A 25,698-nucleotide genomic window follows, 5' to 3' on the forward strand; every position below is an offset into this window, starting at 1 on the left:
TTTTTTTTCCCCAAACATAACTGCAAAGCTACATTCTTGAAAAACAATTAATAAACATGCATTTCTTGATATCATACAAATTTCCGCATCCAAGGGAGGCTTAAACAAATTTAGACAGCCTCAAGTGGACGTTAGAGGAACTGCAGTTTTTGGGACTTGATTTTAACCCAAGCTACGAGCTTTTCGTGCACGCAGCCACGTAGAGTTAGTGCTCAGAAACCAAACACTGAGCAAAAACAAAATGTTGTTGCTCTTTCAAAGAGGAGCCTTTGCTTTGTGCTTTGCTGCAGTCACAGCATCAGGGCCAAAGGGCATTTTCTGCATGCATTCTTTAAAAAAAAGAAAAATGCATGCATGCCTGCGTCTGAAGAAGAAAGCTGGACAGCTGATGTGTGTGAAGTGAAACTGACTGAAAACCTCAGAGTCAGACAGACAGAGCGGTGCAGGTGGACACAGGTTTAACACTGCATTCAGCCTACAAGAGGTGAGATAAAAGAAACGCCGAACACAAGCGAATTCAGCTCAGACATCACACTTTTGCCAAGGAGTGATTAATGCCTGTAGAGGAGACTGTGCATCATTGCCCTATTCAGACACATGCGGGCACCTTCATACACAAGCACACACACACAAACGCACACAGCCCCCAGGAGGGGGGGGGGTTATCAAACATAGAGGGGATGAATAAACTCGTGTCGTGAAGCAGTCAAACTAAGAGGAAAGTCTCTCAGGGGGTCTGCAGATAGAGTTGCCAAAGAATCTGTCTAGACTCTTTGCTACCACCTACACAGCATATGGCACAAGCTGATAACTGAGGCACAAACGAATAAGACTTGTGCATGTTAACGAGGAGGGAAAATGACCAGATATGCTAATGAATGTGTCCAGCGACAGCAGCAGAAAGCAGAGGCTGCAGCAGGTGAAGGCAGAGGAGCAGAGAATGGGAGGTGGGCGCCATCAACAAGTTTTTAAACTCCTTCAGGGTGGAGTGCGAGCGAGATCGTGCTGACATTTGATTTATCTCTCATTTCCTCAGCTGACGTTATCTCTCCAAAGTAAATGATCCTCCCTGGAGCCATGGGAAAAACAAAAATACCGAGCAGATTAGTTCCCGCTGTCTCATTTGAATCATGCTTTTTCATAACTCGGTTTGCTACAGTATTTTTGTCTCGTACGAGTGGCGGTGCGAGGGCAGTGTGGTTAGCCTGGCGTGGGCCGGGGCCAAAGGCGCCTCATATAAAAACCAGCCACAGTGAGTCCTACAGCTGGGACCGGCCATGAGTTGACACGATGCCCATTCCATTAGTGGTTAAAATGGGCTGCGGTGCATGTAGCAAACTGTCCAAGCTATCCACTCTGTGTTATATTTTAAATCTGCTCCCACATTACATGGATGGAACGTCCCATTCAGCAGAAAACAAAGCATAACCAAAGCATGTTTCCTCGAGTTTCCACTCAACTCATGTTTTTTTCAGGGCGTATTGATTGCTGCACAAGCAGGAACTGCTGGGCCTGAGAGATGTAGATGGACACACGTTTGTCTATGTACAGCAGTCAGACCGTGGATGACTAAATCAGAAACAAAAACGATGTGTACTGGAAAACAGGAGTGAAAGTTACTAAAAACCGGCCTTTACACATTTAGGTAAATATTGATGGATTATGATGAATGTTTGATTATTTATTCACAACAAATGTGCTTATGGTCCATAAACAGACATTTCTAAGTGATGCCAAAACTGCACATCAAGCAGAACATTTAAAGCTGCTTGATGTGTCACAGTTTCACTCGGTCATGCAGCCTCACTCTGTCATTGCTATAGGACCTCATCCTATTTCACAGTCACACTGTCCTCCTAAACAGGTGCCAATCACAGCAGGCTAACTCGCCCAGAGCTCAGAGTGGATGGAGCTCATTAGAAAAAGCTGGGCATGTTGTGGTGCCAGAAACATCCAGAAACCCAATGTGAGACACTGCTTGAGGCGTGGGGGGGGGGGGTTAATCAGCAGGGCAAAAACAATGAGCTCAGGTCCTGCAGGTAGAGGAGGAGGGAGGAGGAGGAAGGAGGAGGAGGAGGGCGGTGTCCAAGGGAGTGCGAAGGACGGCGTGGTGGGTCGACTGTGAAATGAGGGACTGTATCAGGAAAAGCACAAGGACATCCTGGATGCTGCTTGTTTCTGTGTATGCAGCAGATTTTTGTAAGTCACAGCATAATAAATGTGTTGTGGAAGTGTTCAAAATTCAGCATCTGCTACCAGCCAGAGGTTCTGTGTTTTATTAAGACTTTCTCACTGCACCCAAAGCTGTCATCACGCTCCTCAGTTACTGATACCTGAGTGCATGAAGGAACCCTGCAGTAGTAAAATGGACTGTAGCTAAGCTAATTCTAGCTAGTTTAGTTAACATCCATAGACTCAGCTAATCAGTGCTCACCAACAGCCAAATAAAATGCTAAAGCTTCACTCAGCAAACTGGAGCTCCGCCTTCTTGGACGGTCTGTTAGTCCAGTGAAGCCACAGCAGCCATATTATTGGTCAGATAATTGCATTAAAAAGGCTCCAACAGCACAAACACGGTCCAGAGGTCCAGTTCAGGGACTCCAGTTAGCTGAAGGGAAGCCTAGGAGACAGCTAGCAGCTACAGCCGCCTGTGTCACCATCCACCTGTCAGTCAAAGAGGCCACACCCCTAATTTTAAGCCTTGATGCAATAATATATAGGGTGTGTTTAACCCCTGTACAGTTGTTATGAAGAGGGAAAAGGGCTGTAGAGACCAAAGCAGTTTCTCTATCAGGCTGTAAACATGTCTATGGGGACGGAGTCGCTGTGGAGCCTCAAGTGGACATTAGAGGAATTGTTTTGTTTAGAAGTCCCAGAGAGGATGCAAAATGGGACTCCTACATCAGACACATCCCGGATCCTCAGCTCACAGCTTCAGAGCTGGTACCCACAGATACCACTCTCAGCATCGACAGTGAAGTGTTTCTTTGAGTTTCTCACCTTCCTCTGAGATCAGGACGCCTCTTTTTCTTTAGCCTCTGTGAATATTCTCCTTTTATTGGCCAGACTCAGATATGTCTAACAATAAATTCACCCTACTAGCAAGTGTTGCTTCATTGCCTCATTCCTCTCTGCCAAGCGGCTCTGTTGTTGTGCGAAAACTATTAAAAACACATCAGTGAGACACACTGTTGCACGGCTGACAGGTTCCTTCATTACCATAAACACACACTGCCGTATGTGTGGTTAATTCAAACATTTATTTCACTGACATAATTTTATTTGACAAAGAAAATGAGCTGGTGAATCTGTGCAGGACCGTCATCCAATATAACAGCCAAATATGGTCAGCTGATAATGTTAAACTAATGAAAAAATAGCCATCAATATGTCATTAGCATGAAAACAGGCACATATAAACCTGAGGGGAAAAACATGAATATAAAGATATCATATAAACAGTGGTGGCCAAAGTACTGACATTCTGTACTTAAGCAGAAGTACAAGTACTTGTGTTAAAAACTACTCTGGTAAAAGTTGAAGTACTGGTTCAACTTCTGTACTCAACTAAAAGTAAAAAGTACAGGCTCTGAAATCTACTCAGAGTAAGAAAGTAAAAGCAGCTCCTTGGAGGATGTTTCTACCTCTTTCCTACATCTTTCTCCATCAGAGTGAAGTTATCTCATTCTTTGCTCTCCCTTAAAATACAGCAGCTGTTCTTTTAGCTAGCAGACACACTGTGTGACAAACTGCACACACTTTTTTTGTCCTCTACGTTTTCTGTCATTTATGTTCCTCACCATTCCGGCGTGCAGCCTCTATGTAAAGTGCATCTTCCTCTGGCTCTTTCCGGTCTCCGAGCGAGTGTTGCAGGAGCCCCTTCCTTTACCGTGTGGGGTGTCTGGTCCCTCCCTCCCAACCTGTTCTTACTTAAAAATCTACTTAAGGACAGTAACGAAGTATTTGTACTTCGTTACTGTCCACCACTGCATATAAAGACCAGTTTTTGGACTCTGAACTTGCTCAAACGAGAGTGTATAAGCAAACAATATTCTCCTAATTCAAACAGTAAGAGCCAATACCACCAATCATGATGGCACATCCCAATGATTTTGGTTGTGACCAGAAGAGCTTCACGGTAAACAGGAAGTGATGCAGGACTGAGAAGATGCATGCTTCTGAGAGGGATTCACCACCCACCAGCTCATTGACAGCCCATCGCAGGTTTGGGTTACCCAAGTGGAAAAGCTTTTAGGGTTCCTGAAGATGTGCCCATGGTATGTATTTAAACCCTGACCTAACCCTACATTACTCATCCATGAACTGTTTAGGGTAGGGGGTGGGGATAGCTGCATTTGTAACCCTGTATATAAAAACTGTATAAAGTCAGCACTGTGTGAAACTATGCTTGTTTAGCTTATGGCTAAAATGTAGCTCACCAACCACCGTGTGAACATGAAGAGGTTAAAAGTCCGACTCCTGAGCAAATGATGAAAATAAATATGATTTTAAAAAAAGACCAGAGCACAGGCCTCTGGTGAAATGACTCGTTATCCTCCGGGGTATTAACAGCTTTTGTTCTCTGCAGTTTTCAACAGCCCTTTAACCACAGCTCCCAATAAGCTCAGCACTGAATCACATGGCAGATAATAATACCATCACTAGAAAGACGGGAGTTCTCTGAACTGAGCCTCGACTGTCCATTGAGGCTTGTTCAGCATGAAACACCGTCAGCTGCAAGGGCCTCCTCATTTTATATATATTGTGTTGTATTCAAGTAAATGCAACACTGTAGTCTATCACAGCTAACTGCCTGGGTCCCACTCAAGCCTGCGTACAATGAGCAAAACCCATAAAAACTGGTTCCAGTCTGTCCCCAAGACAAACACTTGCTCATCCAGCCTCGTCTAAGCCATCAATCTGAAGCATAAGAAAAAGATCTCCTTGAAAGTTATTTATGATTCACTGACCAGCACAAAGGTCCTGCAAACATAAATTTGCTGTGGAGGAAAACCGACACAACGACACTGTGTCGGTTTTCCTCCACAGTAAAAGCCAGGCTCTGGGTTTCTTGTGAAGCAGCAGCAGGAGGCTATAATCAATTTGCATTTGCAGAAGATATAAGACTGAAAGATTTGGCCTTAGCCCTAACCCACTTATAACTCTGACAGCGTATCAGCATAGAGGATCCTCCACTTTAAGTCAATAAACCCAGCGAGCTGTGATTGTGTGGGCCTCGCTCCCTCTTGTTCCCACAGCATTTTCTGACTGTGGTCAAAGGGCAAAAAGGTGTAAAAACACAGTGTGTGCATTGTTTTGAGGGACGAAACACAGCATCACCCCGTGAGGCAAAAGCATAACCTCTCCCAGACTCCTGGGTAATACTTGAGTGCCTGCTGCCTGGTCACCCGGACAGAACCTCCCCAGCAGGAGCGATGCTTCACATAATGGGAAATCAATTCTATTTTTGTTGCCTGGGTAGGTGGGCTTAAGGAATAATTACTCGGTCAAGAAACAGGAGACCGGGGTAGAGCGAGAGAGGCAGGCTGTCCTCCCAGCTTATCCACTGTGGGCCTGTGCTGATGTGAAACCAATACCATTATCCAGTTAAATCCGCCATGGCCTGCTCCTGCTCACTAAGAAAAACAGCGGTGCGAGGCTGCACCATCGACGTGTGGAGCTCCTTAATGAGATTCCTTGGGGTACATTCTCAAGGATTTCATGATTCTTCCAGCGCTGACTTGTCTCCGACTGTCTGGTGGGTCTACAGGGAGGCAACAAATGATTACACACTTAAACACACCACTGCTCTTATCAGGACACTTCATTTGTTATAGTCATCTCCTGCAAACCCCAACCCTGCAAACTCGGTACCCCCACCACCGGAGAAACAAGGCAGACAGACAGACGTACTTTCCCCTTACATAACAGCTCTCTGTGTGTCCTTTAAAGCCCCGAGGCCTAAAACTGCCACATGTGAGTGCACAACTTTCCTCATTCAACATATTTTAGAGCCACAGAGATGAAAAATTATGAGTAAAGTTAAAGTTAGAGGAACAAGACAAGAAATAGATCCGAGAAGCCAAAATTTCTGAACAAGCAGAAACTTTTACCTTTGTTCCAAACAGGCAATTATTCCATAAAACGGGGGTTGGCGTTCACTGAACCCAAACAATACCTCTGCAGAGGTTAAGAGTGGTTGCTGTTGCTGGATTCATGTGTTAAACCAGTCACAGCAGACTGATGTCCTGACCTATGGCAGCACACTTACATCAATCAAAGTTATTCTGAGAAAATCTGAAACAGGAGCTTAAAAAATACCCAAAAGTGAGTTCTAAGATCCGGTTCCTGCTGTCCCGACAGTGGGGACATGGAAAAATGGAGTTCTGCTTCCTGCAGTGCAAATGCTTGCTAGCATTTGTGTTAGCTTGACTACCAGACTATTAGTCACATGACACTTGCATTGTACCCCCCAGCAGCAAACTAAAAAAGGTCCAGAAATAATCTTTCAGCACGTCGCCGTTGTTAAATAAAAGAGGTTCTCTGTAGTTTGTGATAGTTTAAGGTCCAATCATGATCTGAGCAGGTCAACCACCAGATGTGATCGGGCCAATCAGCTGGCATCCCAGTTACAGTGTATCTGTCTGTGCTGCAGCTACACCTTTGGTTAGCATGTTTTCCTTATCCACAAAGTAAGCCATACGCGGGGTCAGGTAAATCGATACGTTCTTGTGGCTTTGTTGACCTTTGAGTTCACACAGTCACAATAATGGGAAAAGTGAGTCAGTGTTGATTAAGTGTGTAGAGATCCAGAGGGCTGTATCCCCCCTTTCTCAAACACGCTGTAGAATCAATTCTACTTTTCTTTCCTCGCCTCCCCTCCTGTGTTCTCCCACTCCTCCCCTTCCCTCGCTCAGCTCCCGTCACAGCAGGCTCTGCACCTTTTGTAAAATGTGTGAAAAACACAATGAAGGTTTAAGATGATTGAACTTGGGGTTGAAATCTGGATGCATCTCTCCCCCGACCCAATTAACGCAGAGTCAATAGAGAGCAAATTAAAAAGCCCCCGGGTGGCGAACCTTGCCAGAAAATGCCAACGAAATCAAGACAGTCAAGGCCGCCACAAAGGCACGAACCCCTTTAATTCTGTACAGTGCTCCTGAGCTCCCCTGAGGGGGATTATTTAGGACCTTTTCTTTCATGGCCAGAGTAAATGAGGGGAGAGGGTATCCATTCACACAGGGCAAAGGGCTGGGAAAAATGGACGACTTTGGGTTGGGAACCATTGAGGCTGCTCACTGAGGTGGGAACAACCCACCTCCTAGGGCCAACACCCGAAGTGGGAAAAAAATCTAAATCAAAATGGAAAACTGTTCCGGTCGGCAGGGTTAAGACAAACATTGGGAAAAGGCAACCTATCCAGTAAAACTGGCAGGAATTTTTGATTCCCAAGCAGTTTTCCACAAATGCAGCAGTCCTCACTGTATATTTAAGCACTGATTACAAATATGCTCAGCCCCAAATTTAAACCCCTGCATTTAAACCCCCTTGGAAAAAAATCAGACCTGTGTCACATGGTATGGAAGACTTTAAAAGCGATTCTGTGCACCAGATGGAAAATGTTTACGACCTGCCCTGATGTGGCTGATCCCATTCATCTGTAATTATGCTGAGGATTGTTTTCAAATACCTGAACATTCAAGTTTCATGAATTCTTGACCTTTATTTCAAGAGCCATACAAGGAGGATGCTGGTCTCAGTGGCTGCATGAATACTGCACTATCCTCCCCGACCACCTTCATAATTAGGTCCTTTCACTCTTCTAACCTCCCATCTTGTGATTCCCTCTCGTACAATTTAGCCACAGCATGTCAGATTGGAGGTTAGGGAACCCCTACCCTTCCATAGGACCTTTAGTAGTTGATCCGCCCCCATTTCAGCCTCAGAGCCCTGTGGAGACACCTTTCACTGGGCAAAGCCCTCTCCTGGCAGGATGTGAAGCAGCGAGGGAGCTAAACTAATTACAGCTGGTCCTGTCTCCCTCTCTGTCTAAGCCAGGGGCTTACCCAGCACAATGGGGCCTTTAGCAGAGTGCCTATCCTCTTTTGGCTCCACGGTTTGGAAGCACTGAGGCCTACAAAAGGACTTCCATTAGTGTAATTAGAGGCAAAATGAAGTGCAGTTTTGTTCTGTATCTGTACTAAGTTGTTTGGCATGTTTTTTGTCCGTCTTTTTTGTGATGGAGGGACCTCTGGATTCTTTTAGCTTTTGCTGAGCACTTGGGTGATAATGAAACACACCCTATAGGCTCAGAGGCCATATCTGATGAGGGCTCCTTTACTGTTTGTTTTCCTTTTGTGTTGACACTAAAAGAAAATACATTAATCTTATTCCTATGGCAACAGGCCTGTGGGATAATTTTTAAGAGAAGATTTTATCTTAAAAACATCTTTCACTATCTTAGCCAGAGATTTTCCCCCCACAATGGTAAAATGAAAATGCCGGCTATTTCACATAAAGCTTCTTTCCACTCTGAGAATAAGATGCAGGGCTTAGCTGGGATATAATTGTGTTTATTTTACTAGAACCATGTGAGCTGAGACACTTGTATCTACATTTCCTCGCTAAGTCGGCCCGAAATCTATTGTCTTCTTCTGAAAACAAAGACTTCATCATATGAAAGCATCCGACCACGGCAGTTTTTAAGGGATCAGATAAACAGGACATCACCATTTTAAACATCTGAATTAGTGCTTTCTAAGAACGTTAACAAATTAAGAAGAAGCAATGTTGAAATGATGTATCTGGGCTTTTAAAAACAAGTTAAAATGTTAGATATGGATTTAACAGCGGAATAATCCACACATCACAGGATTGGATTCTTTTCTTTGCCACATCTGATATTAAAGTAAATCTCTGGATTTTCAGCTATTGGTTGGACAAATAAAAGATTTTTAAGATGCCACTCTGATTTGAGGTTTTCACTAACTACTACCAAGATATAATCTAGCCTGAATGTTACAGTGTGTTTCCTGTCCCTCTCCCTTTTGGATTTTGGACACCAAAACAGCAAACGGCACCACGCTCCGTTGTAGACACTAAATGTTCGGACCTGCCGGATACACCGTGAAGCTTTTGGAACAGTAACGCAAATACGTCTTAATAAATGAATAAATGTGCATGACAACCGGCAACATCCAGGACTTAAAAATGAAGCCAGTGCTGAAGTCCCAAATCCTGCAGTTCCCCTAATGTCCACTAGAGGCGCCAGCAGTGAGTCAATCCCCATAGAAGAAGGCGGAGCTCCAGTTTGCTGGGATTATATTAGGATGTCACCGAGCACTTGTTGCTAATGTTGATAGCTACGTCCATCTTTTAGAACTGTTTACCATAAATGCAGCAGGTTTTTGACTGAGAGCTCATCTCTTTGTTCCCACTGAGTTATGATGTGTTGCAGCAGCACAGAGTCCACGCAGAGGCCACTAAATTACAAACACTGGTTACTGGTTGACAGAAGCCATTAGCCACCTAAATTTTAAGCTATGTGTGTGTCAAGTCATCAATTTCAGAGCGTTTGCAGGATTTAGTGAATAGATGCTACTCAAGAATGCTCATTTCCATATAGTGCATATTTGGATATTTTCTTTGGAGTATATTTTTCTAGTAAAAGCACAAGAAGCATTGGTAAGAGTGATATGACTGTTAGAAATTTTATGAAATTTAAACCTTTCTAAGGAATATTTAACTGTAAAAAATCTTTCTGTTAAAACCCTCTCAGATCAGCTCTTCATTGATAGAAATCTTGTACGCCGGCTGCCAGAAACGCCCCGCTGTCTGTGCTGCTCGTCTCGCTGTCACGAAGCTCAGCTCGACGCTGATACAGTGATGAGAGAGAGAAGTGGACCCGGCCCAGCCGGGGGGGAGATGACGACAAGGTCCCAGGCCACAGTCTGACTTCCACCCCCACCTCCTCAGGGAACAAACGTCTTGGAGACTCAGCTCTGCACCTCCAGAGGCCCCAGACCCCGGTGCTGATGGATGTCCAGGTGGCTGACCATGAGAGATGAAGGGCCCGCTAGCAGATGGGCGCCGGACCCTGAAGCTGACAGGGTTGGTGTGAGATGCAGCACAGCTGAAGGGGGCAGCAGGGCCTGTCATCAAGATCATCAGTCCAAAATGGGCCCTCGGCCCCACGCTAATTGCTGTGAACCTATACATGGAGCACAATGAAAAGATGTTCATCCAGTTTGTGCTGGCTGTTTGCCCGAGCAGGCTGTATTTCAGCACGTACTAAATAATAGAACTCTAAAATATACTTAGTGACCGTTTCTCAGCAGTTTATTGAGAGACTCCATCATCTGCAATCTTAGAAAAACAGCATATCCACGGGGTGCCTGTGGAATTAATAGCACATGTATAACACATGCTTTGATTGAACTCTTCTAATTGGCAGATTAATTTATAAAAAAATTCAAACTCAAACAAATGAAAGTAACAGCCTGCAGTGTCAACGTTAAGAAATATGTAAATACATAGACTAACTAAAACATGACAGACCAAAGAAAAGGAGATGATAGTTCAGGATGCACATGTGCACTAAAAGGTAAATAAACATGCGTACAAACAGAGTATGTTAACAGAGATGTTCCTAAAAGGAAAGAGAGCTCCTCATCTCACCTGACAGGTCTCTCCAGAGTCACGAGTCCTCCAAATCTTTGGAAATATAGCCCTGCTGGAGGATCTCAGCTCACAGGTGTGCTGGTGCAGGATCAGCAGTGCTGGGATGATACAGGTGATTCTTGGATTTAGTGAGAAGAGTTACAGCAGCAGCAGCATCGTTTGTTCTTCACCGTTTGGTCACATGTGGCTTTGAAAATTTGGAAAATTTGGAAAATTTGGAAATTTGGAAAATTCTCAACCAAATTTAGGTCTAAATTTGGTTGAGAAGTGAAGGGAGAAAAGCTGTGAATGGTGAAGGTTTGGAGGACGCCAGGTGACATCTAACCATCTGATTTTCTTGTTTTCAGCCCCAAATTTGATTTGAGTAAAAACTCTGAGCATGTGGACGGTGAAAACTTATTATTCCAACATGCTAGGACGGCGGGATGGAGCTGCAGAGGTGCTGTCGGCGCTCTGAGGAGACCTTTTGCTTTAGACCAAATCTGCTGAAGTCATTGTTTCAACAAGAGTTTGTGGGCGAGGACGCAGCAAACATGTTTGAAACATCGACATCACCTCCTCCTAGAAAAATGCATTTACAAATAATTTGCATGATATTTTTTATCTGTATGACAGGCCTGAGTTTTTGCTGTGATTTTACAGGAATGTGTAAATTGCTGCTCTGCACACGTCTCTGTGTCATCAGAAGAAGCTCATGCTGCAGACTAAGGCTCAGGTTACTTTTTCAGGAAGTATCTCCAAATGAAAAGAGTCCCCCCCCCCCCGACTTCTAAGTGGTGTTTAGCCATAACAGCTCATAGAGTCTTGACTGAATGTAAACATATTTGACAGCAGTAAAATGATACCAGCAACACAGAGTGCCCCCCCAAATCTCTAAATCCCTCTGTTGGGGGGGGGTGTGTCTGCCTTTTCACACCTGCAGGCCATGAGCTGCAACACCACGGTCACAGTCCATCTGCTCCCCCTCTCCAAGGCCAAGGTCGGCAGTCTGAGGGGGCACACTGGGATGAAATAACCTCCCAGCCCAGGGTGTTGGGCTCCTCCAGTTTGGCTAATGTTGAGAAGACCTGCCTCTGAGCCGGGTTTAGAACCGCAGACCTGTGACGGGCAGCTCTGAGTGCAGCCATCATGGGACGTGTCAGACAGGAACAGAAAGTCAAGGCATTCATTCATACCTGTAAGCACAGAGGTCCACATCCCATCATCACACCACATTTGAATCCACAACAGGAGCAATGAAAGAAACCAGCAGGTGACCGAACACTCCATCTATGTGATGATGAAGCTGCTGTTTAAGCTCTAATTTGCATGTTTTGTGCATGTGTGCGGCACCTTGTCCTTAGATTTTCCAACAGATTTGGTTGCATTTTGCTGGGGTGTTATTAAAAAAACTGTAAATCTGGCTCACTGTGCCCTCTCATTCCCCTGTTTGGCAGTATGGTTGGTCTTTCCTGAAGAAAATGTGGGAGTAATTTGTGCTAATATTTATTAAAAAGTCTGAAATTATCCATCACTGCAACCTTAATCCCGACCCTGTTGATGTTGTGGAGACAAACAAAAACAATATTTTTGTGAACAAATATGTCAGAAGGATTACTTTCATTGGCCCCTGAAGACTAAAACCTCGTCTGTAGCCGAGGGTTAGCATGGCTCAGGCGCAGGTTTTTAATTTGGAGATGCTGTATTTAAATCATTAACAGGGAGATGAGTTCTGTAAATAATTTACTTTAGCTGCTCAACATTGACTTTCGCTTATCAAAACTGACTGAATATTAAAAATGATGTGATGTCACTCACTGGTTTGGGCAACATCAGCAATTTGTCTGCCGCCAACTTTTGTTTTTTTAGCCATAAGTGACCATTTATGGCTGAGAGGGTGTCGTCAGGTGTTGCCACAGGTGCACCTGGCCTCCTTTGCCATTAACATCAGCACAAAACTGTGTGCCAGGAGCTTCATGGCATTTTATGGCAGCTCCTGCAGGTGTAACGTGCAGGTGACCTGGTTCTTTTGTCCATTCGGTGCATCTATAGAGGCCAAATCAGCTTTTCAGATCAGGCTGTTTGAGCATTTTAACACAGAAGTGTATGAAAGACTCACTTTTGGAGACATTAGAAGTGCAGTTTTTGGCACAGTTAATGTTTCGGGTTTGGAGGCTGCTCTTTAGTAGAAATGAGCCTCGTCAGCTCTGTTGAAGTGATTCCACGCTTGAAACTTTGACTCTCCTCGCTTCTGTCACTGAGATCAGTGTGTGTGTCAGAGAGACAAAGCTCCAAACACAAGATAAGAGAGATTTTTCTTTTTGCAAACAGCCAAAAGCATCATAATTCATCCAGGACTAAAAGCAGTTTCAGAACATTTGTTTTCACTGCAGAAATGTGTTGTCTTTTTAAAGCAGTGCTCTTTGTAATTACCACCAACTTTGACTTGTGGTGGGCAGCAGAAAGTTTTAGTGTGTTTGCCCGCTCCTGTACTCAGAAAGAAGAAAATGTAATATTTGGTCTGAGATCAGCCAGTTCAGCGTTGATAGCTTCGACGTCGGTGCGTCATCACTTCACAAAGCGGATTAGCAGCTTTTCCTGCTATATTGTCGATAATGCAAAGAAAACGAGGAAATGTGATTCCCTTTAGGGATAAGAGGCGCCTTCTTCATGCTCCTGTCACAACCCAAAATTCACCCACTCAGACGAATGCAGATGCAGAACGATAAGAAGGTGTAATTTACCGCAGGAGAAGATCGCTGTCAGCTGATAAAACAACACAGGTTTATCTCATAAATATGCTCTGAAATTACCTGTCTGCTCGGGGCCCGCAGGGCAGCAGCAAGTTGTTGTTTGACTGTCTGTGTTAGACCCGCAGACGATAAACTGCTGCATACATGTGAGGATCCAGGCTCAGGTCACTGAAAAGCTGCTGTGACAGAGGGTCACAGAATATTAACGAACTCCCAGATTAGCCTAAAATCGTGTGACTGTATCAGACGCAGACACTTTGCAACAAGTGAAGCTCCAAGTTTTCCCGACACCATTTGGCTGCAGCGCTGCTCAAAGTGAGAAGTGAATAATGAAGTGGATTCGGCAGCTTTGAGGGAGAGTTGAAGAATTAATGTCAGAGTTGAATTAATAGACTTGTGGGCTCTTGCAGCCTCGGTGTACACGGATGAAGGCTTGCTAATTAATAGCAAAACAAAGAAAGGATGATAAAAACCTCATACTGCGGCTGCACGCGGCAGATGAAAGACACTAATGCTGCTTGTGAAAAGGAGGGCAATTATTAGATGGGAACAAAGCTGCTGAATTAAAACTGTTTTCTTTTGCCGTCTGTGTTATCCACCTCTCCTTAAAGCAGAACACCAAAGTGTCCTCCTCTGCTTGTAAGGGTTACACAGACGGCTTTAAAATGGCCTTTGATGCTCTAACGGCCGCCGTAATTGTCGCTCAGCCCAGGAAGCGCGCTCCAGCGGTGGCTCGCCTGACTCTAGTTTGCTATGTGTTGCCATGGAAACAGCATAGCAATTTTTACCCTGGTTTATTTACACGGGCAGAGCCTCCTAAACATGCCGGCTGCTGAATAATACCTGCTTCCACAGACGGACTCGGACCGTGGTCAGAGACGGGGAGTGGACCCACGGTCACCCACTTAAACTCTAATCAATCCACGACATCATCCCTTTGTCTAGTTTGAGGAACTGCCCTGGTGTTACATTAGCAGCTGTTGAAGCCATCCTTGTTATGTTCTGAACAATATGTGCATGAATATTCATTGACTGTAGGAGGGATTTATTTAAACCATTCAGGATGAATTGTCTGAATGCAGTTTTAAAAGGAGAATTTAAACCAAATATTAGTTTGTTTTTGTTTGTCAGAGCACCTGAACTCTGCTGATCATCACTGTGTGCATGTGTGGGGTGCTTACAGAGGGAGGGAGGGAGGGTGATGAGCAAGCAGCAGCCATTAAGGGCAGCGCTGCAGTTCCCCTGATGTCCTGCAGAGGCAGCAGTGAGTCAGTCCCACAGACTGCATGTTAAAACTTTTCAGCAGTAAAAAAAACACGTTTGCAGCCTGAAACAAACACTCTTCATCACAGCGGTACAGGGGCCCAGTTCTTATAACTCGCCTGTTCTTTAAGCCTTAATTCATGAGAACAGTTTTTACTGCTGTTACACAAGTACAACGAAATTCAGACCAGCATCTCTTCATGCACATCAGCAAAAAAAAAAAAAACTAATAGAAAGAACAATAAATAGACAACAATAAAAATAATAATAGAAAATTAAATTATTAAACCTGAGGTAATGATTACAGTGTAAGGGGGGTGGGGGGTTGGATGGGAGCTCCGGGGGAAAAGGCTGCTCCTCGCTCTGTTTGTGTGGGATCGTGTTAGTCTGGATCTTCTGCCTGATAGCAAAACGTGAGGGCGGTGTGAAGTGTCTGCAGTGATGTGGCTGGCCTTCTACCTCAGGGGGTGGGTGCAGACATCCTGTAGGTGTGAGACCTCCACCCCCACCACACACACTGTGGGTCCTTCAGCTTTAACGCAGTAATCTGACCAATAATATGGCTGCTGTGCAGTTAATTACACTAACAGACCGTCCAAGAAGGCGGAGCTCCAGGTTCAGTGTGTGAGACTCGAGGATTTCATTATTCTGGATCTCAGCTCTGATTAGCAGGTGTGTGTGTGTGTGTGTGTGTGTGTGTGTGTTGCTCCCGTACACTCTGTGGATGCAGCTCCATGCCCAAGCTTACCGATAACTTCACACTCCACCCTCTTGTCTAAATATGGTTACTTCTGGCGACACTCGATACCTCAATATGCAGAGTCCCAAACCAGAGGGTGACATGATGAATCATCTGTCATATATGGTGGGCATGTCAGGCTCATTTATGGGGATCGGCCACATGCAGCTGAAATGGACCCGTCAGATATGAGCATCATAACCTTTGTCTTAAAGTAAAGGTGAACATTCACACTTAATGAAACAAAAATATCTTAACGTGTGCACACAGTTCACAGAGGAAGCACAGAAACTTCACATTTAGAGTTTTGGACACTAAACAAGCTCATTTCATCATTTTGATTCAAGCATCCACACTTTCCCACACCTGTGCTGTACTGCAGCACCTCAGCAGATACTGCAGCGGGACACCGGACAGGTTTCTGACTGCACGTCACACCGGACCCTGTCTGATGCTTGGTGACTCATGCTGAGCAGGTAAGCCTGCAGAGGAAGCGCGATGCTGTGGTGATAATAACAGAGTAATTAATGAATGGCTGCGGCTCCGCCTGTGAAATGTTTTAGGCTCAAATACACAAAATCAGCTGTAAGTGAAATAATGAGAGTCCTGGTTGACGAGGAACTTTACTGCAAATTAACTTCTGCACTAAGTGCTCGGTTAGCAGGTGGTCACTGAAAGCCTCTGAGCTCGTTTAGAAGAACGAGCATCCTCAGAAGAAAAACGCCTGAAACGAGCTCAGCTCTGTTCTCAGGAAACTGCCAGAACATCTCTGCTTCTGTATATTTATTAATGAATTTCTTTGATGGAAAAGGGCACCTTAATTATTTTTTTTCTTATGTGTCCAATTTTTGCTCGATTAAGCATGATGACAGTGTGATTTAGAGATGAGTAGTGTAATTACTGATAAAACTAGTGGAGAAGTACGAGGCCGTGTCTAATTTAAAATGCCTCAGCTTTTCTTTGAACCTCTTGTACAAAGATCTTTCTAGTAAATGACATGCACGCATTTCTCTTATTCTATTTAGGTGGGCATGAGCAGAAAATCACTGTTTAGCTTTTTCCTCCATTCTGCTACCTTTCAAGTCCGTGATTAAAATCTGGAATGTTCCAGATTTAATTAACTTACGATTTACTTTTTCTTCTCGTGCTTCCCGGCAAGGATATTAAAAAAAGGAGGGCATTATTCAGGAGTACGAATGGATGCTAAGCATCACTGGAAATCAAGTCTAACAGGCTGTGACAATAATGAAATTTATATGGCGCAGATAAACCGGAGAGTCTGTGCTGCAGCGGGCTCCTGAGCTTCAAGACAAATTTAGATATAGTCGCTGTTATTGCAGAGCTTCTGTTTTATGTGCGCTCCTGTCTGAGTACAAAACGCTCCTCACACAAACACACAGAATTTAAGTGATGATGAGCAGAAGGAAAGTGAGGAAGACGGAGCTCTGAGACAAACATAAAGAGCTCAAATTAAATGTGTTTTCTGTGGTCAGTCTACAAACTGTCTGCACATTTATGGTAACTATAATGAATATGATGTTACAACTATTACAAAATGGTGTAATTGCTCTGTTTGTCCTGTTGTGGTGACAGCCTCCTGCTCACCTCGTTATCTCGGTGTGTCACAGATTATTTGGGGGTCACACTTCTGTTTGTCGAGGTCTCATCATCTGAAAAATGAGTCAGTGGAGCTTTCAGGACTGCGATGACCTGCTGGTGGCTCTGGTGCGTTGGCTCTACATGAGGCCATGACACGAGGCCCCCCCCAAAAAAAACTAAGCACTGAGATTTCAAAGTAAGTACTGGGTGAGCACACCTGCTGTAATGTGAGGTTTACTGTCCCGCCCCATTTCTACAGGTGTTTGAAAAAGAAATAAAAATGTGAATAGTTTCTGGTTGTGTTCAAGTATTTTTTTAATTGGAAAAACAATTTAGCAAAGCTGAAAATCGCTTTCTGTGAGTGCAGCATTTGACTGTAGGGTTCCTGTCTTTGTCGTGAGGAGCAGACAACAAACATCCACCTTGTTTTTATCTGCTTGGTCTCTGAGTGCCTCCCTGGCACCGTGTTAGCATCGGTTTGCTTTCCCTTCAAAGCAGAAAAGTTCTCATCCAACAATCCTGGAAAACTTGTAACAAAGCAGATTAATAAATACACTGCTCAGAAAAATGAAAGGAAGCCTTTAATCAGAGTTCAGTAAACCTCTGTGATATTGATGAGGTTTTTCCCTCCTCATCTTTTCTGACTGGTTTTCACTAGTTCTGCATTTGGCTAGGGTCAGAGTCACTGCTGGTAGCATGAGGTCATACCTGGACCCTACAGAGGCTGCACAGGTAGTCCAACTCCTCCAGGATGGCACATCAATACGTGCCATTGGCAGAAGGTTTGCTGTGTCTCCCAGCACAGTCTCAGAGCATGGAGGAGACTCCAGGAGACAGGCAGTTACTGTAGGAGAGCTGGACAGGAGAAGGTCCTTAACCCATCAGCAGGACCACCATCTGCTCCTTTGTGCAGGAGGAACAGGATGAGCACCTCAGAGCTACAAAATGACCTCCAGCAGCCACTGGTGTGAATGTCTCTGAGCAAACAAGCAGAAACAGACTTCATGAACGCGGGGAAGGGGGGTGTTCATTAGTATAGATATGCAGCATGATTTTTCCCTCACTGAGATGTTTACTTGATATGATTTACATAATAAATATCAGTCAGTCACTTGTAACCAAACTGTCTGAAGAGAAGATTATTTACAGTTTAATTCAGCACTTTGTTACCAGTAAAGTTTAGTAGAAAATAACTTCCGTCTTACTTGGTTGTGACGTTTCTTTTACTGGAACAAACAAAAGCAGCACAAAGCTCTGAGGTTTCCTCCTTTATAATATCAGCTGCTGACTCTTGACGTATTATTGTGCTGCTATTTATTGAAAATTAAATCATGTCTCAATGTTGGAAAAGATGGACTATCTGAGTGGGGCGTGTTCCTAAAATGTGTTCCCATTTCATGCCCTGATGCTCTATCAGTATCTGTTATATTGCTATTCTCTTAGCTGATGCAAAATGGAGAAAAATGAGCAAGTTTTGATTAATAAATGCACTTATTATTTCCCATGCTGCCGATGGAAACAAATATTACTGTTGTTATAATAAAAAGCCTGCAGTATGACGGCTGCAGTGTGTGAATGTACAGCCGGCGGACGATCAGCCTTTCAGGGTGATGTTCAAATTAATCTGAGCAAATTGTTTCTGTAAAAAGTGACGGCCTCCTCTCTGTCAGCTGTTCACCGAGACTCCAGAGGGGCTCACGTTTGGTGCAATAAACACATCAACGTGTCACTGAAGGAAGAATTTTACCAGCAGCCAGTCCTCCGAGGAGAGAAGAAGTGGCTGTTACTTCAAATGGCTCAATCACTTCTTCAAGGAGCGCACCGCAGCACGAGTGCAGCTGAGTGCAGCACAGGCCTCATGTTAGGGTTCTGTGCTCCAGTTAGCACCATGCTGGCAACACACACACACACACACACACACACACACACACACACACACACACACACACACACACACACACACACACACACACAGATGCAGAAACATATTTCATTGTGACTTCCCACTCACAGAGTGTGGAGAGACATGAGGACAGGATCCTAGGACGGGTGGGGGGAGCAGAGGTTGGCGACAGGACACAGATGAGCAATGATGAGAGAAACTGGGAGAAAGATGGATGAGACGTCGGGTCTGTTTATCAGAACAGGTCAGTTTGAGTTTCAATCTGATTATTTTTCTAAAGTCTGAGCAGAAAAGAGAGGACAGTTATTTTATGGGAACCGCTCCTAACGATGGTGAGAAAAACACGCCTGCTGCAGACTGAAGAAACTCTGGTGACAAAGCAGTGATGTGGACGGTGTATTGGTCGGTTATGGTGACGTGAGAGCTGAAGGACAAGATGAAGGACAAGCAGCAGAAACGAGCTTCCTCTGAAGGGTGTCTTCTTTACAGTTAGGATGAGGAGCCCAGAGTAGAGCCAGCGCTCCTCGACATCGAAAGGAACCAATGGAGGTGGTTCGGGCATGCATGATGTGTCTCAGCTCGCTCCAGAACGCCTCCAAAGAGCTGCGGGAGGTGGCTGGGAGGAGGGAGTATGACAGTGTCTGCTCCTGACCTGGAGCCAGGATGGACAGGTGTGTTTTACTTAAATTCACTGCTTACTTTATTCTGCTTTTCAAGTGGTTTTCAAGTCTTGCCAATTGGGGTAAAAACCCCAGACACTTGATTTCCTGCATTCTGGAGAATATTTATGCATCATCTTACTCAGTTTGTGCATCAGTTGTGTCTTTTTTCAGGAGCTGCTTGGACTTGAAGCTCCCGGTGTTTGTGCTGATGTTAATGCCAGAGGAGGTTTGGAGACTTTTACACACTGTAGGCCTCAGCACTCGATCAGCCCACTCTGTAACTTTACTGCTTCCTAAATATTTATGCAATAATGCCACTTACTGCTGAACATGGAATATCTAACAGAAGAAGGTTCATCAACCAGCTTCTTGCAGCAGTGGCTCAAATTCACTGAGCTCTTTAAAACGACCCGTTCTTACACAGGTAGACTGCATGGAGACGTGCTTGATTTTACACACCTGTGGCAATGGGACTGAAACACCTGAAGAGGTGTGGCCCAGTACACTTGTCTGAAAACAAGAAGCTGAAGCAGCGTTTCCCTGAGTTTAGTCCTGATAAGTAAGAGTCCAAAATTCATCATCATATTTGGTGGTGTGGTGGTTAGCACTGCTGCCTCACAGATAGAAGGTCCTGGGTTTGAAACTCCTTTCTGTTGTGTCTGTGTGGGTACTCTGGTTTCCTCCCACAGTCCAAAGACATGCAGTCAGTGGGGTTAGATTACCTGCTGATTCTAAATTGCTCATAGGTGTGAATGATTGTCTGTCTCTTTGTGTTAGCCCTGCGACAGGCTGGAGACCTGTACAGGTGTACACCACCTCTCAGCCTATGATAGCCTATGATGTTTTGTGAGTAATGTGTGCTGCTCCTGTCTGAGGCCTTGTTGTTGTCAGAGTATTTTTACTGAGGGGAACATAAATGTGTCATAAATATGTTCTAACTTTTTATTTTAGTTTGCATGTTTGCAGCTTCTTGTTTTTTTTCTTTTCATAACTGCTGTAAAATCTGTTATGATGCAAACACGCCTGCCTGCTGTCTGCAGCCCGTCAGGCTGTCAGGGATGCTGTAATTTCCTCACACTGGATTAACGGAAAAAATTTATGAAAGGCTGCGGTCTGCATTTATTCAGGTTACTTTAAATCAACATGTGAGATGCAAAAAAAAATGATCATTATTCAAAAATCTGCCTTCATTCCTAAAGTCTGGATGTTACAGAAATATCATATCAGGATTATGAAATGGAGAAAACTACTGTTTCTGTAGACTGAACATTTGGATGACATGATGTATATTAGTGAGCTCTGTGTATTCATATCTCTTTGTATGCTTCATATTTGAGAAGACGTCTCAAACCTTTAGATTATTAACTGTACAAACTCATCAAAAATGGTTCTTTTTGTCCTGAAACATATTCTAAAAGGACTTTGCTTTTTCTTAAGCAGTCTCATATTTTTATTTTTGGTATGTCCCCTTCACAGGTGTAAGGTGTGCCTCTCAGGAATACATGCTTCTGTTTATTTCATGCATGTTGGCTTTGCACACTTTAATGTTTGGATTTGATCTAAATTATGAAGCACTCTGTGAGAATGAGCAAATGTTTAAAATGAAGCAGCTCAGAGGGAGGAAGGTCGCTCCAAACGCGGTCACCTCTGGATTTAAAATAAGTGCTCGTTTGCCCGACACAGCAGAGGAAGGAGCCAGAGCCTGCAGAGGTGGTGGCACAGGGCTGTGTTTGTCTCTTTCCCTGTGAAGCAGTGCGTAACTCCGCCTGGACGATGTCGGGCGCGGTGCCACTGGAACTCAACGCCCCCTCCATCACACCCTCAAGCTGTCCCTCAGCTACATAAAGCTGCCAAGACCACCTGATTCTGCATCCCAGAGTCCCAGAGACCACAGCGCCACGTGTGGGAGTGACGCCTTGCTTCTACCTGCACCTGTGGCCTTTAGAGTCCTCGGAGAGGCGGTTACATGATCACGGCTGACAGAGCAGGAACCCGGCTCTCCCTCTGGGCTGAGACCTTTTCACAATGTGAGGGTGAGTGAGCTTCAGAGCTCGGCGTAAAAGCCAAACGCCTGCACGCCACACTGTCACACAACCAGTTGCGGCACATTCACTGGAAGGGGTGCTGGCTGCACGAGCAGACTGTGGTTTCTGGAGTGAGACTTAACACTAAAGGAATATGATGGAAGTTGGGATGGATACGTGATACTCCAGATCCTCCGCTTTGGCAGTGGTGCGTAGCGAAGCCATAAGACATTCCACAGATATGAACTTGGCTGGATGTCTATCTCTGTGAGCTGCTCATAAAAAACTCCTTCATCCATTTGATGATGTTATGCCAACTGGTCTGGAACAAAGTGGAGATTTCTGAGCTCGTGTGTGACAGCCACACATGGATATTCCAGTAAATACAGAACAGTGATGTGCTAGTTTTGGCTGCAGCACTATTTAAATAAACTCTAACATACACACTGTAATGCTGAGTTAACTTTCACCCCGAGTCACAGATTCCACACAATTCTCCTCAAAAAGCTCGTTTACAATATGAACGCGATTTGCAAAGATACTTTCAATTTCCATAATGAATGCGGGAGCTCCTGCCGACAGTACGAAGGCGTACAGTACACAGGCCTGAAGAGGGCTGTCAGAGAGGATTCATCGTTTGCTTTATGGTGAATCTCCGTGGCCTGGAAATAATTCATCACAGCAGCAAAACAGCTGTGAAGTGAGAAGTCTGCTGTGGTTGTTATCCCTAAGTGCTTCTCCCCCTTTGTCTGCACGGCTCGTCCCACTTTGGATCACACGGGCTCTGCAGATAAAAGTCCAGCTGCACAGAGGCCAGCCTCTCCTCTTAACTGTCCGAGGCTCAGTTTGTTCGCCGCTGGTTCAGAGAAGTTGAGCGTACTGGTGGAGCGAGGAAGGACGTGACGTCTGCCGTGTGGTTGGAGTGTTACAGTATGCATGTACTGAGTGAGAGTGCTGTTTCTGAGTGCATGCGGTTGTTAAGACTCTCCTCTGTGCAGGCCCTGAAGGTTGGCCCAGACTTCGCTGTCATTTCTCATCCTAATGGTTCCTGCCACACGCTCCTGCCAACATGCGGCTGGAGAAGGACCAAGAGCTGGGAGGAAAAAGGAAAACTCAACAGACATTCAATCTGTCTCCTACTCGCTCTCAGAACAAAAGTCACTGTGTGGTGATGAAGAAGGGAAACAACAGAATGGCTGGAGGTTTGATTTAAATGCACACACTGAAATAAGGTGTACAGGTGCTGTACATGAACACAGCGTACCTGCAGTGATATATTACGTGTCTGGATGAGACAACATAACATGCAATACCGATCCTACTCAATAAACCAAATATCGCATTGATAATTTGATTCGTATTGCACCTCGTTGCATTTTACAGCACGTCCATTCCACTTACTTTATGCATAAAGCTTCACTAATTCAAACTTTTTTATAAAGAGTGAATCTGAAACACGCGGCCCAAAGACAAACCAGCAGGTCACCCTCACCCTGCTCTGCAGTCCGACCCTCCCCGCGCACAGGCGGCCGCCCGCTGCACACCATCATCCCAGATCCACACCTCAGGAACTGATGGACACCAAAAATGGAGCTAAAGAAGAGGTTTCTGGCACGTTATGTGAGGTCAGTGGCTACGTCCACATTAGTCAGAAGTAACCACGATGACAGAAAGCTTCACTGATTAACTGCATGAGTACATCATACAGATAATTAGTGCTAATTAAAAGACTAATAGAATGCTACAACATCACTCACCCAAACTGAAGAGTAAACTCCTGTGCTGGCTGTAACACAGATGCTGCTGTCTCTGCATCAGGCTGTAAACAGGCTTCCTGCTGCAGTGTCGGACGTTTTAACATCAGAGTCTGTGAAGACGGATTCAAGCAGACAGTCCGTGATAGCTGGAGACTTTGCAACAATCTAACAGCTCAGAATTAGCGCCACCAACTTTTCTTTATTTTAAAAGACCTATTTGATAGTTGATGATAATTCTCAGAGACATTACTGGTGAAAAAAGTATTTTATACACTAAAAATCGTGTTAAGAAAGACTAAGTTAGGTTTGCTTAATAAGATTCAAAGAGTCAGACTGATGTACAATCAGCTGAGGCTAAATTTGCTGGAACTGATCCATCCAGAGTGACAAGCCTGATGCAACCCTCCCAATTATCACTGCCTCCTTTTCATCCTTTGCATCTCGCACTCGGAGCAGATTAGCCTCACACTGCACTCCTCACTCTTGCATTGCAGTAGTTTGGAATTCAGGGCTACACTTGGCAAATTTGGTGGCACCAACTGTCAGCAAGAGATAACTTAATTTTTTGAAAGTCTAAAGGATTTAATTAGCCGCACTCATGTACTGTGACATAAACTGCACACTTCCTGGACTTAAATCTTCTCTTGTTAGCGCCTGCTGACTGTGTATGAAAAAGCTTCCTCGGTAGGTAGCGTCATTGTTGCTGCATCCATCTCTCTCCGGATGGACGGAGCACTCATTTGCTGCTGTTGGAGATACTGCTTTGTATTTTCCTCCTGAGCTTTCATGCGTCACTTTGCCCGCACTGAGAAATTTCCCGTCAACAGTGATTCCTGACTTCGGAAATAAGTTTTGGCAGAAACCATGAATCTGTAACATCTCAGTCAGGAGTTATGGGATGCTTTTTTTTCCTGCAGCAGCAACAATTCATTTGCAGTTTAGGCTGTTAATGGGGGATTTTCTTACATATAAATCTTAACTTATGTGGCCTGGCTTTTCCTACCACAGCAATCATTTTCAGTTCCTAAGAGCATCTGCAGAAGGCCTGAAATGTCAAATGCAAATGCAGCTGTTGAAGCATTCGGACTCTTGGTGCTGTCTGTTTTTATCTTTCCTTTATTCTGTCAGTTGGTTTCCAGCCCTCCATCTCACTCTCAGTAGCTGTTTGTCCCCGGGGACTGAACACACCGGTGTCACTCACTTCCATCACCTTTGCTGGGTTGTGTGTGTGTCGCTGTCACTCTCTGCCTCTCAAAAGCACCTGCAGCACAAAGACCACATTGTGAGTCTCACAATAAGGTGTTTAAATTTTGAGTGGCTACTTCTGACTCTGCCTCACACTGAAGTAGGCAGTAAAAATATCCACAATATTTAAAGTGGAGTAACACATTTGCAGAGCAATATGTGAATGTAGCAGACTGTCAGAAAAGGCCGATATATTTGCCTGCATCTTCCAAGATTTAATGTTAGCTCAACACACAGAATCTGTAAGCTAGGTGCATTTGGTGCATTCATCCATCCATTTTCTGCACCTTATCCAGGTCTCACTTCCAGCTCATCTCCCCCGGCTCTTGTTAGAAGATATCAACATGTTCCCAAGCAGCCAAGAGACATCATCCGTCTCCTGCCTGCTGAACATGCCTAAAACATATCACCTAGGATGTGTCCAGAAGACCACCTTTGCTTGTTCCTGTCAGTGTGGAGGAATAGCAGCTCTACTCAGAACTCTTCTTGAATGACCAAGTTCCTCAACCTGTTACTAATCAGCTCATGGCCACGGGTGAGGGTAGGAATGGAGATCACCCAGTAAATCAGCTTTATTCTCCACATCCTCATCCCTGCAGACTCTGTACCAGTCTGCTAGTTTCCTGCTCCAATCTACTCCAAAGATAATCGTGGGTTGGGCAGTAGCCAGAGGTGAGGTGAGGTCCTGGTACTAAATACCAAGAGTACCTTGAGTAGTGTTGGTATACATTAAAGTAAATGTAACCAGTTAATAACCAGTTAACCTCTGACTCAGCTGATAACCAAAGACTATTTCATAAAGAGACTTTTGATTAACAGGTGGATGGTTGTAGCTGCTAGCTGTCTGTTAGGCATCGCCTCAGCTTCAGAGTTTGAGGTTCTCATCCCAACAAGTTCACACTCAGCTACAAACTGTCCCAGCACAAGCTGAAGGTCATGGCAACAGAACCACATCATCTGCAAACAGCATGAGAACATCGAACCCAACAGCTTCCACCCTCCACTCATTGGCTATGCCTAAAAGTTCTGTCCACAAATGTGAACAGAGTCGGTGGCAAAGAGAAGCACTGACAGAGATCAACACCCACGAGAAC

At 44.6% G+C, this 25,698-nt stretch overlaps 1 long non-coding RNA gene across 1 annotated transcript; it reads right to left on the reverse strand.

Moving 5' to 3' along the window:
- Positions 1-11,783: 11,783 nt before the first annotated feature.
- On the reverse strand, positions 11,784-24,579 carry LOC115800246 (uncharacterized). Its single transcript, XR_004021646.1, has 3 exons — positions 24,561-24,579; positions 23,360-23,469; positions 11,784-11,855 (listed from the first exon to the last, which is right to left on the reverse strand). It is a non-coding gene; the product is annotated as an uncharacterized LOC115800246 (long non-coding RNA).
- Between the last annotated feature and the right edge of the window lie 1,119 nt (positions 24,580-25,698).

The sequence above is a fragment of the Archocentrus centrarchus genome, chromosome 21 (genome assembly GCF_007364275.1).
Source record: "Archocentrus centrarchus isolate MPI-CPG fArcCen1 chromosome 21, fArcCen1, whole genome shotgun sequence".
In the NCBI taxonomy this organism is placed as follows: domain Eukaryota; kingdom Metazoa; phylum Chordata; class Actinopteri; order Cichliformes; family Cichlidae; genus Archocentrus; species Archocentrus centrarchus.